Source organism: Ovis aries, chromosome 2 (assembly GCF_016772045.2).
Source record: "Ovis aries strain OAR_USU_Benz2616 breed Rambouillet chromosome 2, ARS-UI_Ramb_v3.0, whole genome shotgun sequence".
Taxonomy (NCBI): Eukaryota; Metazoa; Chordata; class Mammalia; order Artiodactyla; family Bovidae; genus Ovis; species Ovis aries.
Window position 1 is genome coordinate 25,588,059 of NC_056055.1, and position 24,914 is coordinate 25,612,972.

At 39.0% G+C, this 24,914-nt stretch overlaps 1 long non-coding RNA gene across 3 annotated transcripts; it reads right to left on the reverse strand.

Annotated features, from left to right (window-relative positions):
* Positions 1-11,748: 11,748 nt before the first annotated feature.
* On the reverse strand, positions 11,749-21,907 carry LOC132659285 (uncharacterized). Of its 3 annotated transcripts, XR_009599518.1 has the most exons (4): positions 15,646-21,907; positions 15,426-15,492; positions 13,999-14,164; positions 11,749-12,182 (listed from the first exon to the last, which is right to left on the reverse strand). It is a non-coding gene; the product is annotated as an uncharacterized LOC132659285 (long non-coding RNA). The 3 variants fall into 3 exon arrangements; XR_009599517.1 differs by having other exon boundaries at positions 11,749-14,164; XR_009599519.1 differs by lacking the exon at positions 15,646-21,907 and having other exon boundaries at positions 13,999-14,027; positions 15,426-15,633.
* Between the last annotated feature and the right edge of the window lie 3,007 nt (positions 21,908-24,914).

Sequence of the window (24,914 nt, forward strand, 5' to 3'; positions counted from 1 at the left end):
TGTTGTTTGTCTCTGCATGTTTATTCTTTAATTCTTCTGGGACTTTGTTAATTGATTCTGGCATTCTTTCCATTTTGTCAAGATTTTTGATCATCTTTACTATCATTTTTTAAAATTCTTTTTCAGGTAGTTTGCCTATTTACTCATTTATTTGGACTTCTGTGTTTCTAGTTTGTTCTTCATTTGTGTAGTATTTCTCTGCCTTTTCATTACTTTTTGTTTTTAACATTGTGCTTGAGGTCTCCTCTTCCCAGGCTTCATGGTTGAATTCTTTCTTCCTTCTTGTTTCTGCCCTCCTAAGTTTGGTCCAGTGGTTTGTGCAAGCTTCCTATAGGGTGAGAGTTGTGCTGAGTTTTTGTTTATTTGTTTGTTTGTTTTTCCTCTGATGGGCAAGGCTGAGTGAGGTGGTAATCCTGTCTGCTGATGATTGGGTTTGTTTTTTGGGTTTCTTTTGTTGTTTAGAGGAGGCATCCTGCACAGAGTGATATGATGATTCTGGGTCTTGTATTCAAGTGGTTTCCTTTGTGTGAGTTCTCACTATTTGATACTCCCTAGGGTCATTTCTCTGGTAGTCTTGGGTCTTGGAGTCAGTGCTGCCACTCCAAAGGCTCAGGGCCTGATCTACAATATGGTGCCATTCATCTCAAAAATGGGGTGGGAAACATACTTTGCATTGAGAGCAGCAACCTGGAAGTCCTAGAGCTCACTTGCAAGTCCTTTCATTCCTTCAAGGTCTCTACTTCACTTTTGGAAACAGCCATTTTCTGGCCTGGCCTCCAGGAGCCCCCAGTCTTCCAAGTTTATATGGATTGCTCACGTGGTTTCAGGCCTGGATGCCCCATGTGGTCTCAATAGCTCCTCCATTAGCTTTTAAGGCTCTAAAATAATTTGGCATCATGTTGTGTCCTTCTGGTGCTCTTGGGGTGTTGGTCCCATGTTCCAAGCCTACTTGGACAGCACCATCCCTGAGGAGTTGCAGGAGGGGTTATACCCTGTTTTCAGCCCCTTGCCAGATACCATGGTGCTCCCATAAGTCAGTTCTCCCCAGAGTCCTTGGGATTAACTGAGCAAATTACAATGGTACAATGGCATGGCCCTTTTTATAAGAAAGATGGAACTCAGTGGAATGTTGTTGCTTTTAATTCCTTAGTCAGGATGTCCTGGTAAAGGATGAGACCCAAAGGTCAACACAGTTCACCAAACTTAAGGCAGTCAGTTATCTTAGCACAGACCAACAACAAATGACCCCATTTTCACAATCAGTAAGAACTATTAGACCACTGCCTAAGAGTTGACCCTTTAGGGTGAAGAACTTGGGAGTCTCTTGCCTCACAGATACTTAAAGCATAAATCAAAATGTCTGCACATATATTAAGGCCACAATACATGGCCTTGATAGCACACTCCTTATTCCTTTCAGAATTATAAACATTACCAATAGTAACCAAGGCACATCTCTCACTTCTCCAAATACAATATGCTAGGCTCTTGGAAAAGGGCACTCAGTAGAAATGTCAGGAAGGTGAAAATGTCCCTTCCCCCTTTCCTTCTTTTGCTTGTTTTTATTGTTATTGGGGGAGGGGGGAGCTGGTCAAATTATTAAAATGATGAAAGATGGAGTATTTGGGCCTAGAAAAGAAAACAATGGTCTCAAAAGCCCTTGCTGAATCATCTAACTTTGAAGGAAACAAAACTGAACTTTAAGTCCCACCCTGATGCCCTGGAGAAGGAAATGGCAACTCACTCCAGTACTCTTGCCTGGAAAAATCCATGGATATAGGAGCCTGATAGGCTACAGTCCATGGGATCACAAAGAGTTTGACGTGACTGAGTGACTTCACCACCTGATGCTCCAGGCCAGTTGCATCTACCTAGGACTTATCATCCTCTGCCCAGAAACCTCCCACCCTCTACATCAGCCTGGGACTTATCACCCCCTGTCCAAAACCTCCCACCCCTTGTTCAACTGCAAATGCCATCTCAACTAATGATTACCCAAAATATCCCACCTGACTTACTTTTCCCTTAGCGCTTCCACAAACCTCCCTTTAAACATGAAACCTCCCTGATCCCTCTTGCACTCAGCCTGGTCTTTAGGCTGACTGTCACCCCTCCTTGCCTGAATAAAGGTAACCGACCTCATATGATAGTAAAATAATGCTCAAAATTCTCCAAGCCAGGCTTCAGCAATACATGAACCGTGAACTTCCTGATGTTCAAGCTGGTTTTAGAAAAGGCAGAGGAACCAGAGATCAAATTGCCAACATCCGCTGGATCATGGAAAAAGCAAGAGAGTTCCAGAAAAACATCTATTTCTGCTTTATTGACTATGCCAAAGCCTTTGACTGTGTGGATCACAATAAACTGTGGAAAATTCTGAAAGAGATGGGAATACAGACCACCTGACCTGCCTCTTGAGAAATCTGTATGCAGGTCAGGAAGCAACAGTTAGAACTGGACATGGAACAACAGACTGGTTCCAAATAGGAAAAGGAGTACATCAAGGCTGTATATTGTCACTTTGCTTATTTAACTTCTATGCAGAATACATCATGAGAAATGCTGAACTGGAAGAACACAAGCTGGAATCAAGATTGCTGGGAGAAATATCAATAACCTCAGATATGCAGATGACACCACCCTTATGGCAGAAAGTGAAGCGGAACTCAAAAGCCCCTTGATGAAAGTGAAAGAGGAGAGTGAAAAAGTTGGCTTAAAGCTCAACATTCAGAAAACTAAGATCGTGGCATCTGGTCCCATCACTTCATGGGAAATAGATGGGGAAACAGTGGAAACAGTGTCCGACTTTATTTTTTGGGGCTTCAAAATCACTGCAGATGGTGACTGCAGCCATGAAATTAAGAGATGCTTACTCCTTGGAAGAAAAGTTATGACCAACTTCGATAGTATATTCAAAAGCAGAGACATTACTTTGCTGACTAAAGTCCGTCTAGTCAAGGCTATGGTTTTTCCTGTGGTCATGTATGGATGTGAGAGTTGGACTGTGAAGAAGGCTGAGTGCCGAAGAATTGATGCTTTTGAACTGTGGTGTTGGAGAAGACTCTTGAGAGTCCCTTGGACTGCAAGGAGATCCAACGAGTCCGTTCTGAAGGAGATCAGCCCTGGGATTTCTTTGGAAGGAATGATGCTAAAGCTGAAACTCCAGTACTTTGGCTACCTCATGCAAAGAGTTGACTCATTGGAGAAGACTCTGATGCTGGCAGGGATTGGGGGCAGGAGGAGAAGGGGACCACCGAGGATGAGATGGCTGGATGGCATCACTGACTCGATGCACCTGAATCTGAGTGAACTCCGGGAGTTGGTGATGGACAGGGAGGCCTGGCATGCTGCAATTCATGGGGTCGCAAAGAGTTGGACACAACTGAGTGACTGAACTGAACCTCTGTTGAGGTCGTCTCTCCTCTTTTGCCTCGGCCCAAACTGTACCTTACAAAAGACAGATTAACAGGAGAAAATCAAATTTTAATTCACATGTATGGGAACCCCATATACATGATAGGGTCAAAGACCCCATCTACATCAGAGATTCAGAGATAAAAAGTGCGGGAGTCCTGCGAGAGCCTGATTGAAGGGCGGCCAGGCCCACACTCTAAAAATTCTGATTAGGATACCAGACGTCTAGACACAGCCTCTTCACACCAGAAACTGGTGAAATTATTCAAACTAGATAATCTTAAACATGTCTTGCTTTGCTTTCCCTGCAAAACAAAACAAAAACAGCAAATGCTCTTGCCCCCTATATTCCTCTCTGCCTCCTGGCCCACCCTGGTGCTTACCTATGTGACCTATATGATGCGCCTCCAACTTCTGGAGATTTGTGGGTTTAAAAACTTCCTTCATGACTGGAATTTCTGTGTCTGTGTGCCTTACCCTACCTGACTAAAGCAAATGCCAAGCACATTTTAAAATCCTGCTGTAAAGTATCTTACAGTGAATATATTCCTGCCAGTCTCCTAGTCTTCCTGAGAGAGAAGTTAGCAGAAACAGCCACTGAAACAGGTTGATTGAATGACAAGGACCTATGCCCCAGAGAGATTCATTCTATTCCTCAGCTCTTTCCCATATAAAATTGTGATATGCTGAAACATGCTTTCCCCCAAATATTTTCACATTCTAATTTCTGGAATATCTGAATGTTACCTTGTATGGTAGAAGGGGCTTTTGCAGATGCAATTAAGTTAGGATCTTAAGGAGATTATTATGGATTATCTAGTTGGGCCCAATGTAATTACAAAATAAAAAGGAGTCAGGAGATTAATTAATAGGAAATGTGGCAACAGAAACAAAAGGTGTTAGTGATAAGAGGAAGGGGTCTCAATCAAGGAGTTCAGGTGGCCTCCAGAAGCTAGAAAAGGCAAGGAGATAGATAGATTCTCTACTCAGAGCCTCCAGAAGTTAAGGCAGACCAGGTTATGTTGGGAAAATGATCAAAATCCTGAGGAAGTTTTGATGATATCAATACTAAGTCATACTGATGTTATGAGACAAGAATTCAATCCTATGCCCTTGACCTAAAGGGTCTAGGGCTCTTGGCCATTCTTATTCTCATGCCTACCTTCTAGCTGCCTTTTTTCTCCATTAAACTGTATTCACTGCCTACTTAATACATATTTATACATGGGTCTTTCTTTACTCTTGTCACTCAAATGCTAAAATATAAGCATTTTACCATATAATTAAAAATTCCTAAAAATTTTATATTGTTAAAGTAAAATCTGCATGCAGGGTTTTTTGAATCTTACTATCTCCATTTACTATTAAATTTATTTTATTGAAGTATAGTTGATTTACAATATTGTATTCATGCATAAAGTCTTTTTTCAAAGATTACACAGAATCTTTCCCACCATCCACAACCTCTCTATCCAGAGGCAACCATTGCCAACATTTTGTGTTTCCCATTTTATGCCTGTGTGCTACTTGTGCATGCTAAGTCACTGTGATCATGCCCAACTCTGTGTAGCCCTATGGACTATAGCCTGCCAGGCTCTTCTGTCCATGGAATTTTCTAGGCAGGAGATCCTCCCAATCCAGGGATTGAACACAGGTCTCTTATGTCTCCTGCATTGGCAGGCAGGAGATGCCTTCCTTTACTACTAGGGACACCTGGGGCGCCCCTTTTCATTTTACAGTGATGACCAATGTAACTCAGTAAAATAGAATATATATACTTCATTACTTATTTTTTAATTAATTAATTTATTAATTTTTGGCTGCACTGGGTCTTCATTGCAGAATGTGGGCTTTTTCTTGTTGCACTGAGCAGAGGCTGCTCTTCCTTGAGGAGCACCAGCTTTTCATTGCCATAGCTTCTCTTGCTGCAGAGCAGAGGATTTAGAGGGTGCAGCCTTCACAGCTGCAACATGCAGGCTCAGCAGCTGTGGCACATGGGCTTCGTTGCTCCGTGGCAGGTGAACTCTTCTCAGATCAGGGATCAAACCCATGTCCTCTGCTTTGGCAGGCATATTTTTAACCACCGGACCACCAGGGAAGTCCTTCATTAATTCTTGATTTAACAACTTGGAAAGTATCTAAAACTCTTTAATACGAAGGATAAAACAGTTGGCCTATAAATGGCTCAAGTCATTATTTTGAAAACTAGCAAACTTTACAAAGGGAAAGAGCTATGTATCCTGCATTGTCTTATTGATTCTGCCAGTGGCTAGCCAAAGAGCAGATGAGGTAGAATTTCTTGTTATTGATACATATTTACTCTAGCTAATGAGTGTTGAAGGAACATAGAATGGTATCATTTTGTGGTTCTTAAGAATTAATGGATTTAGACTTTGAATATCAGGTCAGTCAACATCACAAATGGAGGGAATAAGACAGGATGTGCTTCCTGTTGGAAGAATCAACAGTCTTCCAAAAATGAAAATCTGAATCTAAATCAAATGTCTAAGTGTCCAAATGCAATCTACAAGGGACATGTTAAATTTAACACTATGCTATGCTATGCTAAGTCACTTCAGTCATGTCCGACTCTGTGTGACCCCATAGATGGCAGCCCACCAGGCTCCCCAGTCCCTGGGATTCTCCAGGCAAGAACACTGGAATGGGTTGTCATTTCCTTCTCCAATGCACTACCAGAAGACAATTAGCAGAATCCAGAATCTGGGAAACCACTGAACAAATGACCAGATCCATTCAACAAATTGAAAGATGGAGAAAAAGAGAAAGATATTTAAGAGACATACCAGCAAGAGTAATGAGTGCCCTTTATTTGGACCTGACTTAAACACACTGAGAAAACTGTAGATACTGATGATATTTATGAGAATAGACAGCTTGAATGCTAACTGGGTTTTAATTATATTAATTAATTATTGTTCACTCTAGGTGTGATTAGATTAACTGTGACTTTTTTTTAATAGACCTTATCTTTTTGAGATATGTTCTGAAATAAACTTAAAATATTAATATGATATCTGGAATTTGTTTCAAAATAATCCAAGGTAGGGGAAATGAATGAGGATACAGATGAAGTTAGATTGCCTATGAGTTAATGATAATTGAAGCTGAGTGATGGATATATGGAGGCTTTTCTTTTATGTATGTTTAAAATTTTCCATAATAAGAGTTTTTGAAGAAAGTGTATTTAAACTTTAACAATTTTTAATCTGGGTGGTAGGTAATAATAATTATATAGTTATTTATATATTACATAATATAAGCAATCACTATATAACCAATGTTATTACAAGTAGCAAAACTTCATTATTTCTTAATGACTGAGTAGTATTCCACTGTGTGTGTGTGTATACATGTTGAGACTATGTGTATATGTACATATGTGTGTGTATGTGTGTATGCAAGAGAAAGATTATGTGTATATGTATACATATGTATAAAATGACTTCCCTGGTGGCTCAGACGGTAAAGCGTCTGTCTACAACGTGGGACACCTGGGTTCAATCCCTGGGTCGGGAAGATCCGCTGGAGAAGGAAATGGCAATCCACTCCAGTACTATTGCCTGGAAAATCCCATGGACAGAGGAGCCTGGTAGGCTCCTGTGGTCTTCCAGAAAACATCAGATAAATCCCAATAGAACATTTTTATAAAATACTCAACTACTATTCTGCAAAACTCTTGTGGTCATTAAAAACAAGGAAATTCTGAGATATTGTCAGGGGGTCGCAAAGCATCAGACACAACTGAACGACTTCACTTACTCATTTACTTATACATATATATATATATACACATATATATCTTACATTTTCTCTACCTGTTCATTTGTTGATAGATACTTAGGTTGCTTCCATATTTTGGCTACTATAAATAATGCTGCTATGAATATCAGCATGCATGAATTTATTCAAATTATCATTTTTGTTTACTTTGGATATATATCCAGGAGTGAAATTATCGAGTTATACGGTAGTTCTTCTTTCAGTTTTTTGAGAACCCTCCATACTGTTTTCCATAGTGGCTGTAACAACTTACATACCCACCAATAGTGCATGCCAATTCCCTTTTTCTCCATGTTCTCACCACTTGCTATTTTTTGTCTTTTTTATAACAGCAATTTTGACAGTTGTGAGATAATATCTCATCAGTTGTGGCATGTGGTTTTCTGATGATTAACAATACTGAGCAAATTTTCATGTGCCTGTTAGGTATCTGTATGTCTTCTTTGAAAAACATCTACTCAGGTTTTCTGTCCATTTTTTAATCTTTTTTTTTTTTTTTTGATGTTGAGATGTATAAGCTGTTAATATATTTTGGATATTAATCCCTCATCATTCATATCATTTGCAAGTGTTTTATTCTCATTCAGGAACTTGTTCTTTTTGTTTATATATTAATAGATAAGCCAATCTCAAGTGAATGAAGCATCTCTGTACTCAAGTTTGGGCTGTGCATATTGACCTCTTTCCAAAGAGGATGGCATGTAAAATGGGAGGCGGAGAAAAAAAAAAAAAAGAATAACTTTAGAATAGAGATATCTCACAAACACAAACACTATCTCAGTCAAATGGTCATGGTTAATAACATGAATGGTAGAAAGTAATGTGGATTGCATGTGTCCTTGATATGATGTGGTAAAATGGCACTTTAACTCCGTGGTCTTCCAGAAAACATCAGATAAATCCCAATAGGACAGTTCTATAAAATACTTAACTACTATTCTTCAAAACTCTTGTGGTCATTAAAAACAAGGAAATTCTGAGAAATTGTCACAGCCTAGCAGAGCCTGCCCACTCCAGTACTTTTGCCTGGAAAACCCCATGGACAGAGGAGCCTGGTGAGCTGCAGTCCATGGGGTCGCTAGAGTCAGGCAAGACTGGGTGACTTAACTTTCACTTTTCATTTTCATGCATTGGAGGAGGAAATGGCAACCCACTCCAGTGTTCTTGCCTGGAGAATTCCAGGGACGGGGGAACCTGGTGGACTGCTGTCTATGGGGTCGCACAGAGTCAGACACAACTGAAGCAATTTAGCAGCAGCAGCAGACCCTGAGTAGATCTGCCTTTGGTTAACAATAATGTATCAGTATTGATTCATTAATGGTAACAAATGTACTATACTAATATATGATGTTAATAATAGAGGAAACTGGGTGTGGAGTGTAAGTGATCTCTGTACAAATTTACAATATTTCTCTAAGTCTGAAACTGTTCTAAAATAAAAAGTTTACTTGACATATTTATTTTAAAAATAAATTAAGTATGCATGTATATATATTTTATAGAGCTCTACTTATGATTCATTACCTGTGTAATATAATTGTATCATTTTCTTCTAGCTTATTCAACTTTTTTTCTTTCTTTACTCTTCCCTCTGCCATCCTAATTTTGTTGATTTTATACTTTATTATGCTTTAAGGTTTATAACACAAGTATGCCATTTTAAACTACACTTGCTTTCTAAAGTTGGTTGTAAGAATAGAAAACTAAATTTGATTTTTATAACACGGCCACTGTGGAAATGTTTTTGTAAAACTACATACTATGATTAGAAAGATATGAAAGAAACATGACCTTTTAAAGTTTTCCTAATTGAAATTAATCCATTTAAAAATTTCCTGTATAGCTTTTCATATTTCTTCCTTCACTGAATCTTGTACCTTACACGGTCATTATTTAGATTTATTTTTTACTTTGACATTGTCTCAGTAATTTCTAATTCATACACAGTGCACAGGTGGAACAAACAGCTACTATTCACTTATCAGAAAATGTCTTTGCCTTGACATTGGCTTTGTGAATAGTCTAGCAAGGAACTCTCAAGTGAAGATAATTTTGTCTCTCAACTTTTAGCAATCATTACGTTGTTTTTTAAAACCTGTTGTTACTGATTAGAAATCTTACATAATCCAAATGGTCATTTGTTTCTCTGCTAATTTTTTTCTGCCACCTGTGACAGCATTTAGAGTATTATCTCTTTGCACTTGGAGTGAACAAGCATGCTAGGAAAGTCCAGGTGAGTGTTTTTTCAAATTTTATTGATTTACCTTTTTCAGTGTCCAATTGCTCACTTCAGTGTGAACATGTGAGTACTTTATTAAGCACTATTACTGTTCTTACTATTCTTCTATCTTTGAAGTTTTTCTAAAATTTTCCTTTTTTGTGTGTTTGTTTTCTCCTAGAAATCTTATTAAATGAACAGGGGGATTCCTGGAAGAGGGTATCCATGATACTAAGGTGTTTTGTTTTTTTTTTTTTCCTTTCCTATTGTCTCATTGTTCCTTTTTTATTGATCACTTTTGGAGAGTTTCTCAACATATTCTAGATCATTGATTCTGCCTTTGGCTGTTTCATTTTCATCATTCAATCCTTTACTAAATTTTTCACTTTATGGCTATGTATTAATTTTCAAAAATATTTTACTATTTTTCTACTGTTTCCTTTCCATGGAAATCTTTTATTTTAGTATTTAGACATTACAAATCTCTCCAAAGATGTTCAAATTAGTTTAACCTTTTTTTTTTTCCTTTTTGCAGGATGATTTATTTCCTCCAGCAGAAGTTTTGTTTTGCTTTCTGTTTTGATTTTCTGTTTGTTTGTCTTAATCATTATAGTCCTTCTTTTTCCTCAAATGAATTCCTGGTGACTCTTGGTTCATGTTTATAAATATGAAGCTACTTTGATTTTTATGGATTTTTTTCCATTGTTGAGCTATTTTTCCCCTAAAAGCTTTGTCTAATATGACCATTTTTCGTGTTTTGTGTTATAAACTTAAAAATTGAAACAGCAGCTATTAAATGTCACTCCTGGTTGTCATCTGTTTTTTATAAGATATGTCTGCCATTTTCTTGATTTCTCTACTAGCATAATTGTTGTTGACCAGCAGAGTATGGGCTTCCGTGTAGCTCAGTTGGTAAAGAATCCACCTGCAATGTGAGAGACCTGGGTTTGATCCCTGGGTTGGGAGGATCCCCTGGAGAAGGGAAAGGCTACCCACTCCAGTATTCTGACCTGGAGAATCCATGGACTGTATAGTCAGTCCATGGGGCCACAAAGAGTTGGACTTGACTGAGCAACATTCAGTTTCACTTTCAGCAGATTACTAACTAGATTGGATTAATAAGTTATATAATTCATGGAATTTACATGATTTAGGTGTTGTGGTGGAGAAGGCAATGGCAACCCACTCCAGTACTCTTGCCTGGAAAATCCCATGGACGGAGGAGCCTGGTAGGCTGCAGTCCATGGGGTTGCTAGGAATCAGCCACGACTGAGCGACTTCACTTTCACTTTTCACTTTCATGCATTGAAGAAGGAAATGGCAATCCACTCCCGTATTTTTGCCTGGAGGATCCCAGGGACAGGGGAGCCTGGTGGGCTGCCATCTATGGGGTTGTGCAGAGTCGGACACAACTGAAGCAGCTTAGCAGCAGCAGCAGCAACAGCAGGTGTTGTATTATACATTTTTTTTCTTGTCCTAATTCTGAATACGTTTCAGTTTTGTGTGTGTGTGTGTGTGTGTGTGTGTGTGTGCGCGCGCACAGTGCTTTTATAGACTACAAGTCTGAAAGAAACCTGATTTTTGTTTCTTTATATAAAACTTTGACTTAAGTCTTTTTTTCCTCTATTCTTGAAAGAAATCCACAAATCTTACCTGGTGATATGGTCTTAAACTGAAATCAAGATTGTACAAGGTCTGTCCTCTACTCCTCAGGAAGTCCCTGGCCAAAAGTGCCGCCTGTTGCCTCTGTTGTATGCACGGCCTCTGCGTTGCCTTTCCCTGAGGAAGAGATCAGAGATGTGAGTGAGGAAGTGGGAATGAGCTATGACAGCTTTTCTTCCTCTGGTTTGGGTTCGCCTTCTCTTCCTTATCTAAGCTCACACTTATGTCCTCACTGGAGTCAATCAGTCTCTGAATAATCGAGTCTGTGCCTCACCAACATTTAAAACAAAATATGCAAAACTGCTCTTTTCCCAAATTCAGCCTCTGAAGAATATTTCAAGAGGCTGTGTTCTATTATGTTTTAAAGCTACTGAACACAAGAGAGAAACAGGTATAAAATAATTTGAGCTTCATATCAGGCAGTGTTGAATGTTTCTTCAACAGAGGTGAGAAATGAGTAAAATGGCAGAAACTGTAGAAACTCTCTCCATTTATAGTCATTTTCTTTCACAGAGTTATGTCCTGTCTCCTGACACTTTAATATCCATGCAGTTGGTGATCATTTTCACTTCATTTAAAAACTAAGATAAGCTTAAATTCAATACATAGATCTAATCAACAAAAATGCAAAAGTACACAGAATCTAGGGCTTCCTCCAGCACGGGCTGCATGAATAAGTGCTGACATCTTGTCTCATTCTTGATTCGAAAATTCTCTCTGTGTTGCTCTCAATGTATTTATTCATTAGATACCGAACAACAACTGAAAGCATGGCAGCAAAAAAGTGGAGTAAACCAGAAAGATACCATACTGCATCAGATAAAAATAAGAATACATCAATAAATATTAGGACTGGTTAGGAAAGCAGAAGGGGCTTCCCAGGTTGCGCTAGTGGTAAAAAAACAAAAACAAAAACCTGCCTGCCAATGCAGGAGACGTAAGAGGCATGAGTTTGATCCTTGTGTCGGGAAATCCCCTGGAGGAGGGCAACCCACTGCAGTATTCTTGCCTGGAGAATCTCATGGGCAGATGATCCTGGCAGGCTGTGGTCCATAGGGTCACAAAGAGTCAAATACACCTGAAGCGACTTAGCACAACACAGCACAACACAGGAAAGCAGAAATCATAGGTAGGCATAAGAGAATGCAAAAATTCTCAGGGATGCTCAGAGTAACTTAAGATTGTACAGACACAAGGAGATAAAAAGATAGAAACAAAATTGCTGTGTCTTCACCATAAACTCTGTATGTTACTAACTGAATTACATTGTGAGACTGTACTAACAAAACAAAAAGGGATAAACCTAAAAGTATCCATTCTATGAAAAATGTAAATGTCTTGAAATCGGTATAAATCTTACCCACAATCACTTTGCATCTTTTGAGATATAATTATCATTAGCTTGAAATAAAAGTATTTTGTAAAAGCCTGTATTTCAGTAGAAATACCGTATGTATTATCAGGTGTCGGTTTTGAGAGTGGAGGATCTTCATGTCCATTCTGATGTAAGCATAGAAGTAAAATGATTCCTGCCCTTCTGTCCTTGATGTATAATTATACTTTAATTAGAACATGATTTTTTGTATTCCCTGAAGGAACATACACTCTGTAGGAACCAAATTGAATGGTAAGTAATAAAGTTGTAATTAAACTGATAGTTGGTAGTTTCCCACTGTGAGCATTGGACACAATGCTTAGGGTTTTTGCAATATTTGCTTTCTAGCACTCATGGGGTCCAGAAGATATTATTCAGTATACAAGGCAGATATTATCATAAAGAACAACTCATTTAAGCTTTATAGCACATTCTCAAATTATGAAGCCTTTTGTTCTTAATGGGGTTTTTTGTTTTGTTTTGGTTTGGTTTTTTGCTGCAGGTAGCAATTGGAGGTTTCTAAGGGAAAGACTTCTTTGGCATTATTAACTTGGTTACAGAAGTTAGTCATAGTTGCTTAGATGCAAGATTCCAGGACAAAATGAAGTCTTCTCATTTTAAAACCAGTGGGTAGACAGCTTTTTCCATCACCCTTGTAGGTATACCATAGAATCTAACTATGCCAGTCTGAACTGGGCAACCAAGACTAAAACTTTTCAAAATTATAGAAGTAAATCACAGACCCATCTTTTCAAGGCTGTGTACTCCACAACTATGGCAGTGAAGCACAAAGATATTTTGGGGCTTATACCATTGTCCACTTTAAAAAATACTGTCATACATAAATAATATTTTCTTTTTTATTAAGAAAAAAGATATCTCTTATTAAGATAAAAATATTGTTTGGAGAAAACACACATGAACTTAAGATAGATCTATGCATTGTAGAATATGTGCTCAATTAGCAGTTAACTCGGAGAAGGCAGTGGCACCCCACTCCAGTACTCTTGCCTGGCAAATCCCATGGACAGAGGAGCCTGGTAGGCTGCAGTCCATAGGGTCGCTAAGAGACAGACAAGACTGAGTAACTTCACTTTCCACTTTCATGCATTGGAGAAGGAAATGGCAACCGACTCCAGTGTTCTTGCCTGGAAAATCCCAGAGATGAGGGAGTCTGGTGGGCTGCCATCTATGGGGTCAGACACAACTGAAGTGATGCAGCAGCAGCAGCAGCAATTAACTATTATAGTATTAGTTATTTGGAGCTGCATAGAAAATTACTCCAAAAGTTAATGGAGTGAAACTATAGCACTGATTATTTCTCTGTTTCTGTGACTCAGAAACCCAACAGCAGCGCAGCTCTGGCTCGGGGTACCTCATGAAGCTGCAGTCAAGGTGCTGGTTGGGGCTACCATCAGTTTAAGACTCACTGGGGAAAGTTGTGCTCCTACACCCATTTGTGTGGTTGTTGGCAGGATTCAGTTAGTCACAGGCTATTGTCTAGAAGCAGCATCTCTCAGTTACCTACCATGTGGGCATCTCCTTAGGACATTCAGCCTGGGTTCATCAGTGCAAGAAAATGAAAAAGTCACAAGAGATGGAGGTTACATTCTCCTATAATCTACTTGCAGAAGTAACATCTCATCACATTTGCCTTATTCTTTTGGTTAGAAGCAAGTCATTGTGTCCATCTCCTAGACAGAGAGGGGTGAATTTCAGGACATGGGTCATGAGAGCCATTCTGAAGCTGCCAGCTATAGTTTAGCATGTAGGAAAACAGACACATTATGAATAAATAGAATTCCCAAACTGAGTAAATACTTCTTGGAGGTCCCTCGTATCAATGTTCTCCTTACAGACCATTATTATCCTCAAATTCAATCAAACAAACAGCAAAATTAACTTTTCCATTTTTTTCTATTCCTAATGGGTGATAACATTAAAGTACTATTCAAAAGAAGTACTAAATGACAAAGACCAATCACAAAACCACATAAAACGTCTCTATATTACGACACAAAATACTGACTAAAATACTTGCTTTCAGATGTACAACTGTATCATAAAATGAAAATTTAAAATATCTGTAGTAAATTAATTAAAGGCAAATTCAAATATTAATGGGCTGTTTTTCTCTGATCATATTGGAAAAGATTAAGATTGAGAAAATATATAGTTTTTTAATTTAAAAGAATTTACACCAAGTGTAATGAACTGAATTGTGCCTTAAAGTGGAAGTAACATCATCTGTAGAATTATAATTTGTAAAGGTGAACAGGTACTACTTTTATAAATAGCATGTTTAATTTTAAAAAAAGATAATCAATAGGAGTAAATTCTACAAGTGAATCTATATGCTTCTTTATTCACACATAGCTGTATCACGGTGAGTTTAACAAGCCCTGTTGAGTCACCATTCAGTGTTATGGTACCAGATTCAATGCTAGGTTACATACTAAATGGAGGCAGGTCTCCTCCCGCCAGGGGCCATCCGTACATATTGTTCTAGTCTGTATTATATGATTGTCTCTGGTTTGACTAGGTTGTATTTCCAAATGTTTACCTCATAGATGCCAGTAAAGTGAAACGGCTCTGGATGGTGTATACTTGATTCCAGAATGTCAAAACTATTGACATTATAACTATTGTTATAAAAATCTTTTCTCAGCAACACATCCATCCCTTTTCACTTCACTGTCTTTTTGGTTGACCGTCAAGATGGTTTTCCTGCAATTTCCAAAATCAGTGTGGTTCAAGAATGTAACTAAAGTGAGTTTCTACCAGATGATAGAAGTTGTTAAATATAAAAGATGTTCAACAGTCAAATGCATTTGAGACATCACTTAAGTGAAATTCATCAGTGACCTAACAAGAGGGCCTCTCTGAGCAGGGCACCAAGAAGCACTAAGAACCTCTCCAGGGACATTCATACCGTATCTCCAGGGACATTCATACCGTATCTCCAGACGTGTCATCTGCAGAAGCTCTTTCTCTTAGAGAATTGATCTAGTGCTCCATAAAACTGAAAGGGGAAATACAACTGTAGTCAATACAGTGATTTATGTAAAAGATTGTCTCAATATATATTTTTCATATTCATAGAATAATTTTTTTATTTTCCTAGTCTATGCAGTAAGTCGGAGAAGGCAATGGCACCCCACTCCAGCACTCTTACCTGGAAAATCCCAAGGACGGAGGAGCCTGGTGGGCCGCAGTCCATGGGGTTGCTAGGGGTTGGACACGACTGAGTGACTTCACTTTCATTTTTCACTTTCTTGCATTGGAGAAGGAAATGGCAACCCACTCCAGTGTTCTTGCCTGGAGAATCCCAGAGACAGGGGAGCCTCATGGGCTGCCGTCTATGGGGTGGCACAGAGTCGGACATGACTGAAACGACTTAGCAGCAGCATGCAGTAAGTATCTACTATGATATGCTGCTCCTTTCAGGGCTTTGAAAGGCCTGGAAACAGCCCCATGAAACAACAAAGCCAAAGCATAGATGAGAAAGGATAGAGAGTGAGCTTGTGATGGATTCTCCTGCTTGCTCTGGACATGACAGGTGCACATGTGTACATCTCAGCAGGAAGGTAGAACATCAGTGGTACCTCATCACTCTCAGATCTTAAATGCCTCTAATGGCCCAGGACTGCTTTACAATGATCCAAGATCTAAGGAGTCACTTGCTAACACTGAAACCAACAGCGCTCTTGTGCTAAATACTTTTCAAAGTCGCTTTCCCACTTCTGTGCTAAATGATAGTGGGACTGTGGAAGGATGACATAGCTGCTTGTTTCAGAAAATACTTGCTTGAAAGATAAGACTGGGAACCATTAAAACTTCAAGAGCTTATTATCAAAACTGACATATCATCAATACTTTCTTCTCAACCTTCTCTCTCTGTGCACACCACCCTCAGGCATAAAGTCTGCCCAACCAGTTCCCTGCCTAACCAGTTCCTTCATTGAAAATTGCTGAAAAATAAGTCATCTTCATCCTTAAAATCCTATGAACCCCCTCCCCTAGTTGGCACAGGGGTTTCGTGCTGAGAGCCCTTCATCCTAGGTAGCGGGGCATAGCCAGAAAGGCAGCCACTCCCTCACTGGTCATGCACCGCACATTCATGGGAAATCAAAAAAAGAAAAAAAGAAAACAAAAAGAAAAAAATTAATACAATTCTATGAACCTCTTCTAACTTCCAACTCTGAGACACTCTTATTAATTATTGAGGAATTTGTTCTCGTATACTCAATAAATCTAAAAGAAATTAGCTTTTCGTGATCAACAGGAATTTGGGGAGTAATCTTTTTTGGGGACTTGACAGCTAACATTTGGGGACCATAGAATTCTAAGAGAGCCTTGCCTTTAATGCAACATCACACAAATATGTGAATATTCACTTTGATTTAATTGGTTGATGTATTGAAATGGTCTTAAAATTGGCCATTAACTTGACATTAGATTGGCTTTATGTTAGATATTTCCTAGGTCTTTTAAGATCCTCCCAAGACATGGAGGTCTTAGTCTCCAACTCCACAAGTTTCAGAAAGGATTGAGCCTTTCTAATAGACTCAACTCTAGATGGACACTTAAAGTCTGACCACAAACTGCCTACCTGAGCCCAGCTTATCCTTTGCAGGTCCTTTGAACTGTCTTCTTTATATCAATTACAGAATGAGGATAAAGGGCAGGAGACCCAGAAACCCCATTCAGCTCCCTCAGTATTATTAGAATGCTTTCTTTAGTAGAAGGCTCACTTAGGGAATTAGTTATAATACTATCATCTTACATAAGAAAAAACAAAAAGCTATTTGGAGGGTTTGCAAGTGTGCATGGGTTTGTGTAAACATACACACAGGGGGTAGGTGTCGATAATCTCAGCTAATGAATGCTTCCTTGAGTTACCAAAACAGAGAGATGATGGTTTAATGATGAGTGAAGTGATGTAGCGGTGGTGATTACATTAAGAACATGTCTTTGACCAATGTGTAATTTGTTTTATTGAAACTACAAATCAATGAATCTTGCTCACATAATTCAACAGAAATGTATTCACTTAGAAAATCTTCTATTAATAATAATGGAGAGAGAGATTTAAGATGGCATAGTTTATTGATGATCTTCTGTGTGCCAAGAAGTTTTCAAATATTATTTAAATTCTCTAAACCAGTTCTTCTTAGTTTTAACATCCCTGAAGTGAAGTGAAGTGAAATCGCTCAGTCGTGTCTGACTCTTTTGTGACCCCATGGACTACATGTAGCCTACCAGGCTCCTCTGTCCATGGGATTTTCCAGGCAATAGTACTGGAGTGGATTGCCATTTCCTTCTCCAGGGGATCTTCCCAATCCAGGGATTGAACCCAGGTCTCCCGCATTGTAGACAGATGCTTAACTGTCTGAGCCACCAAAGGTTTTGCTAAAATGCTGGGTTCTGATTCTTTAGGATTGGGGTAGGAGCTCAGAGTTTTTGTGGGAATGGAACTATATTGTGTATCAATTCTGATGGGAATTGCATGAATCTATTCATGTTTTCAAATTCATAGAACTTGGGAATTACATGAATTGATATATATCTTCATATTCATAGAAAGTGTATTAGTCAGTTGGTTGTGTCCGACTCTTTGCCACCCCATGGACTGTAGCCCACAAGGCTTCTCTGTCCATGGAATTCTCCAGGCAAAAATCCTTGAATGGGTTGCCATTTCTTTCTCCAGGAGATCTCCCTGACTCAGGGATTTAACCCAGGTCTCCTGCATTGCAGGCATATTCTTAACAATCTGAGCCACGAGAGAAGCCAATGTCTCTTTTACTGTATGATACTTTTTAAAAATAAAATTTGAAGTCACATATGTATATATACCTCCTGATGTGAGGCCCTGAAAAATTCAAACTAACGTTACATAATACTCCTTCTGAGATGTTTATCTTGAACTTGAACATGAGAAAACAATCTATTTTTTTGTTCCAAATTGAGAGACATTCTACCAAACAACTGGCTCAGATTCTGCAAGGTTATCAATATCATAAGAGAGAAATTAAAAAACACTGGAAACTTCTCAGACTTAAAAGACTAAATACAGACATGACAACTAGATGTGATGTGGAATCCTTGATTAGGTCTTGCATTAGGAGAAAAAAGCACAAGAATAAGTGATATTATTGAGATAATTGGAGAAATTTGAGTATTGAACTCTATTGCATAAAATATTGCATCAAAGTTAAAGTAGCAGAATGTGACAATTCTATTATCTACACAGGAGAGTGTCCTTGTCCTTCAATTCATGCTGTAATATTTAAGGGAAATGTGACATGATGCTTACAACTCATTTTGAAATGAGTCAGCAAAATGCATGAACATATAGAAGAGAACTGAATGTGGCAAGTTAATCCAGGTGAAAGGCATATGGGTGTGCTTCATACTACTTTTGCAATGAGTCATAAGTTTAAATTTTTTCAAAATAAAAATTGGTTGCATTAACTTCCCATGAGTGCTATAACAAACTGTCACAAGCTTAGTGGTACCCCAACTTTACTCCCCTATTCCTAACACTTTGTAACCACCAATATGTTTTCCATCTCTTTGATTAGGTTATTTCATGAATGCTAAGAAAAAGGAATCATCCAATATATATGTTTTGAAATTGGCTATGTTGGCTTTCTTCACTCAGTATAATTTCCTTGAGATCCACTCAAGCTGTTGAGTACATCAATATTCTGTCTAATTTGATTGATGAGGATGGGTGTTCATTGGAAGGACTGATGCTGAAGCTAAAACTCCAATACTTTGGCCACCTCACGTGAAGAGTTGACTCATTGGAGAAGACCCTGATGCTGGGAGGGATTGGGGGCAGGAGGAAAAGGGGACGACGGAGGATGAGATGGCTGGATGGCATCACTAACTCAATGGACATGAGTTTGGGTAAACTCCAGGAGTTGGTGATGGACAGGGAGGCTTGGATTGCTACAATTCATGGGGTCTCAAAGAGTCAGACACGACTAAGCAACTGAACTGAACTGAACTGAACTCATGCTTTGCAATAGATGGACCAGGGTTTGTTCAGCCACTCATGCATTGAAGGACATTTGGGTAATTTCTTGTTTTGAGTTACTACAAATAAAGCTGCTACAAACCTTTGTGTACAAATTTCAGCATAAGTTTTCATCTCTCCGGGAGAAATGCCCAAGAGTGCAATTGATGGTTCACTGAACAAATTCATTTCATATTCTTTTCTGTTTTAAAAATATGCTCTTTATAAAGGGCTGGAACCAACTCTTCACAAAATAATTTTCATATAGCCACGTAAACCCAAGAAGATGTGAAGAAAGCATGGAAGTTGGCACCTGTGCTGAAGAATAGAGGTTATCACCTGTGCCCACAGTCTCTCCTGAGAGGATTCTTGACTCCCTTTTAACAAGACCTTTTATTGAAGGGGAGATAGGAAGGAATGCAAACAGAGAAAAGACTTTCTTGCTTCTGAAATAAGGAATATTGAGAATGTCATCTCAGAAATGAGACTGAAAAGCTCATCAGACCTGTACAGTTTGGCGTGAATAAAATTTCAGTGGATTTTGTGTTCCTGGCTAGCCTTTTATTCTGCAGATGACTGATCCTAGGTCTGTGAAGGGCCTTCTACTCAAGTGGATCCTGGCTCCAAGAACACAACCAATGCATGGGTTGGGGGTGGGGGGGGGCATCTTGTTCTTGGAAAATGAAAGAAGATGAAAGATGAAAGACAATGCTTTTTCCTATTAAAAAAAACCTCACATCCTATTGTTTTTTTAAAGGCAGAAGACCTAAGTAGACATTTCTCCACAGAAGACATACAGATGGTCAATAGGCATATTAAAATTTGCTCAACATTGCTGATTATTGCTGTTATTCAGTTGCTAAGTCATTTATCACTCTTTGCAACCCCATAGATTGTAGCACGCCAGGCCTCCCTGTCCTTCCTTATCTCCTGGAGTTTTCTCAAACTCATGTCCATTGAGTCAGTGATGCCATCCAGCCATCTCATCCTCTATCACCCCCTTCTCCTTCTGCTTTCAGTCTTTTCCAGCATCAGGGTCTTTCCCATTGAGTTGATTCTTTGCATCCGGTGGCCCAACTATTGAAGTTTCAGCTTCAACATCAGTCCTTCCAATGAATATTCAGGGTTGATTTCTTTAGGATTGACTGGTTTGACTTCCCTGCAGTCCAAGAGACTCTCAAGAGTTTTCTCCAGCGTCATAACTTGAAAGCATCAATTCTTGGGCATTCAGTCTTCTTTATGGTCCAACTCTCACATCCGCACATGGCTACTGGAGAAAACATAGCTTTGGCTAGACATATTTTGTCAGTAAAGTAATGCCTCTGCTTTTTAATATGTTGTCTAGGTTTGTCATAGCTTCCCTTCCAAGGAGTAAGTGTCTTTTAATTTCATGGCTTCCGTCACCATAAGCAATGATATTGGAGCCTAAGAAAATAAAATCTGTCATTGATTCCACTTTTTCCCCATCTAGTTGCCATGAAGTGATGGGACAGAATGCCATGATTTCAGTTTTTTGAATACTGAGTTTTAGGCCAGGTTTTTCACTCTCCTCTTTCACTCTCATCAAGAGACTCTTCAGTTCCTCTTCATTTTCTGCCATTAGAGTGATATCATCTCTGCATATCTGAGGTTGATATTTCTCCCAAGAATCTTGATTCTAGCTTGTGATTCATCCAGCCCAGCATTTTGCATGATATACTCTGCATATATGACTAAAGAAATTATTCAGTTCAGTTCAATGCAGTTCAGCTGCTCAGTCGTGTCTGACTTTTTGCAACCCCATGAATTGCAGCATGCCAGGCCTTCCTGTCCATCACCAACTCCTGGAGTTCACTCAAACTCACATCCATCAAGTCAGTGATGCTATCCAGCCATCTCCTCCTCTGTCATCCCCTTTTCCTCCTGCCCCCAATCCCTCCCAGCATCAGAGTCTTTTCCAATGAGTCAACTCTTCGCATGAGGTGGCCAAAGTACTGGAGTTTAGATAAATGCAAATCAAAACTGCAATGAGGTAGCACCTCAAACCAGTCAGAATGGCTATCATCAAAATGTCTACAAATAATAAATACTAGAGAGAGTAGAGAAAAGGGTACTCTCCTATACTGTCGGGGGAATGTAAATTGGTGCAGTCACTATGGCAAACAGTGTGGAGATTCCTTAAAAATACTGAAAATAGGACTGCCATATGATCTTGCAATTCTACTCCTGGGCATATATCTGGAGAAAACTCTAATTCAAAAAGATACATGCACTTCAGTGTTCATAGTAGCACTAATTACAATAGACAAGACATGGAAGGAACCTAAATATCCATGAAAGATAAATGGATAAAGAAGGTAAGGTATATATAATAGAATATTGACTGCTTAACTATAAAAATATAATGGAATAATGCCATTTGCAGCAACATAGATGGACCTAGAAATTATCATATTAAGTAAAGTCAGATAAAGACAGATACATGATATTACTTATATTGGAATCTAAAAATAATACAAATAGATTTATTTACTAAACAGAAACAGATTCATAGGTTTAGCAAAAAATAAAAATAAAAGAACTTATGGTTACTAAATGGGAAGGGGGTGGGGGGGTAAACTAGGAATATAGGATTAATAAATTAATATATATAACATAAACAATAGGATTTAAAATTTAAAAGAAAAACATTTTACTTACATGGTATCCACCTTTTTGTGTGCTCAGTTGCATCTGATTCTTTGTGGCCCCATGGACTGTAGCCTGCCAGGCTTCTCTGTCCAAGGAATTCTCCAGGCAAGAATACTGGATTGGAGTGGCACTTCCTACGCCAAGGGATCTTTATGACCCAGGTGTCAAACCCACAAATTTTTTGTCTCCTGTATTGGCAGGCAGGTTCTTTACCACTAGCATCACGTGGGAAGCCCCACTCACCTTTTTAAGCTGGTCCTAATCAGTTTCGCCGGGGAACCGTATTTACAGGTGCTATTGTCCAGAACTGCAAGGCTCTTCTCAGTCTTCCGTCTAGGCCTCAGGGTGACAGTCACCTCCCCCACACAACTTCCGACTCTCCTGTCTGATCACAGGAGCCCAGACCCACACATCTTTTTTTTTTTTTTTCTTTGTAATGCTTAAATCATCTGTGCTGCTACTGCTGCTGCTGCTAAGTCGCTTCAGTCGTGTCTGACTCTGTGGAACCCCATAGATCCACAGACGGCAGCCGACCAGGCTCCCCCTTCCCTGGGATTCTCCAGGCAAGAACACTGGAGTGGGTTGCCATTTCCTTTTCCAGAGCATGAAAGTGAAAAGTGGAAGGAAGTCGGTCAGTCCTGTCCAACTCTTTGCACCTTCTCCATCATCTGTGCTAACCCTTGGGTTTCTCCACTCAAACATGGTATAGAATAGGATAGAAGCGATTGGTTGTCTATTAGATCTAGAAGCATGTAACTCAGATTGGGATTTGAACCCACGGTCTTTTAACTGAGATGACACACTTAGTTTCAGGACACACTGAAGCTCAGGCTCTTAAAGTCTTATCACAGAAAGAATTCAATGAGTGACAAAGTGAGAAGTGGGTTTATTTAGACAGAAACACCCTCCGCTTGGGACTGTCATGGTGTCTGTGGGTGTGTCATTTAGCATGATGGTGTATTACAGTGAATGTATACTGAGGTTCAAGGTCTAGAGGAAGTCAACTCATCCTCCATCTTGGATCTATTTGGTTCTAACCAGTTTTCATCACATCCTCTGGCTATGTCATTCTTTTAAAGGCTGTGCCCTGCTCCCTTGCCTCCTGTTTCAGATCCACAGAATTTGGAGGAGATTCAAAGCTCACAAACAACCACTCTTCCTTTTTTTGAGGGGCCTATTTTTGCAATGTTTTGCTGTTCTTCTTTTTTAATTTACCACTAACTTCTCCAACAGAAAACTTAGACATTCATGATGAGTGCTATAAAAGAAAAGCTTTTTACCTATAAAGTCTAAAGGTGATTTTCACTTGCCATAGAAAATTCCTAACTACTATAGCTTGAGTTTGCTTTCACCTTTGCAGCCATGTGCTACAGATTATAATCCAAATTTTATCATACATATCACGTGGTTACCAAACCAGGTTTGCTTTGCCCAATAGGAAGCAAGCCATACTCTGAGATGCCTAGGTTTGCAGCAAAGACAGGGTTTGTTTGCAAGGCAGGCAAGCAAGGAGACAGGAGAATGAGTCTCAAGTCTGCCTCCCCTAACACAAGGGGTTCAGGGTATTTACAGGATAAGTAATAAAGGAAAAGAGTGGCCTAAGGCATAGGGAACATGGGGCATGGTGATTGGAAAAAGGTGCAAATAACTATCTTTTTGTGCAAGCATTAACTAAGCTCAGGCCTCTGTATGTTCACAAGGTCGCGGAGCCAGTAGACACTCACATGTGCCCAGTAGAATCCTGCTGGTGGCCAATCAAGTGTCAACCAGTTCAGCTCAAACTGGACTCCACTGGAAACAACTCAGGCAAATATCTTATTATTTAGGCTCTGTGCAGCTTAGAGGACATGCAAGTCTTCAAATGACCTTGACTGGTGAAGGCAGGTGAAATGGACTTGATTAATTACCCACAATTTCAACATTTTTCAAGGAACTAATCAAATTCTACCACATACAATGAGAGCTACATTTCATAGGAGCTATGATGAATACAGAAATTTTCATCAGAAGTTGATGGTGATGTCAGTTCATTCTATCCTCTTTCAAGGTGAGCAGATTATTTTGGTACTTCAGTGTATCTAGGTATTTATTTGTTCTTTCAGTATGGGTGGGGTTTATGTTTACAAAGCATATGAGCAAGATTTCCATGGTTCATTGTATTTTGGGGACTTGTACAAATATAATGCATCACAAAATACAATTATCTTGTTTTAGATAAAGATTTCCATTTCTCTCTAGTTTGTATCTGTTCAGTTTTCATTTCCCTTTTTTTAACTTCTTTATGCTATGGAGAGAGGAAGAGACAGAAATACTACTATTGTCAGATTTTGCCAGTGTTTCCATGGTTGCCAATGACATTCATGTTTTTTCTTCATAGCGCATAATAAAGCATGTATTATGTAAATAATTTCAAATGCCATCTAAAATTATGTTCTCCTGTAGAATTAGAGAACTTGGAGGCTAAGTATGTCTCTATTCCTTTATATGATCTAGAATCTCTTTTGAAAAATGATCCCAACTTCCTACAACTAATTGTCATGGAAACAACTTCGAATATCTAAAATTCACTGTCAACTGGTAGTAAGAGGCCTTAAATTCTGCTCCAACATTGTCTGCTCCTTGAAGCCTCATTAAAACCACTTAGTTCACCATTCCCACTGTAGCTAGTACCTTTATTTACAGGAAATTAAGATACTGTTCCTGAATCTTGAAAGAGCTATTCCTGCCTCCAAAATCCTGCCCAGAAGACC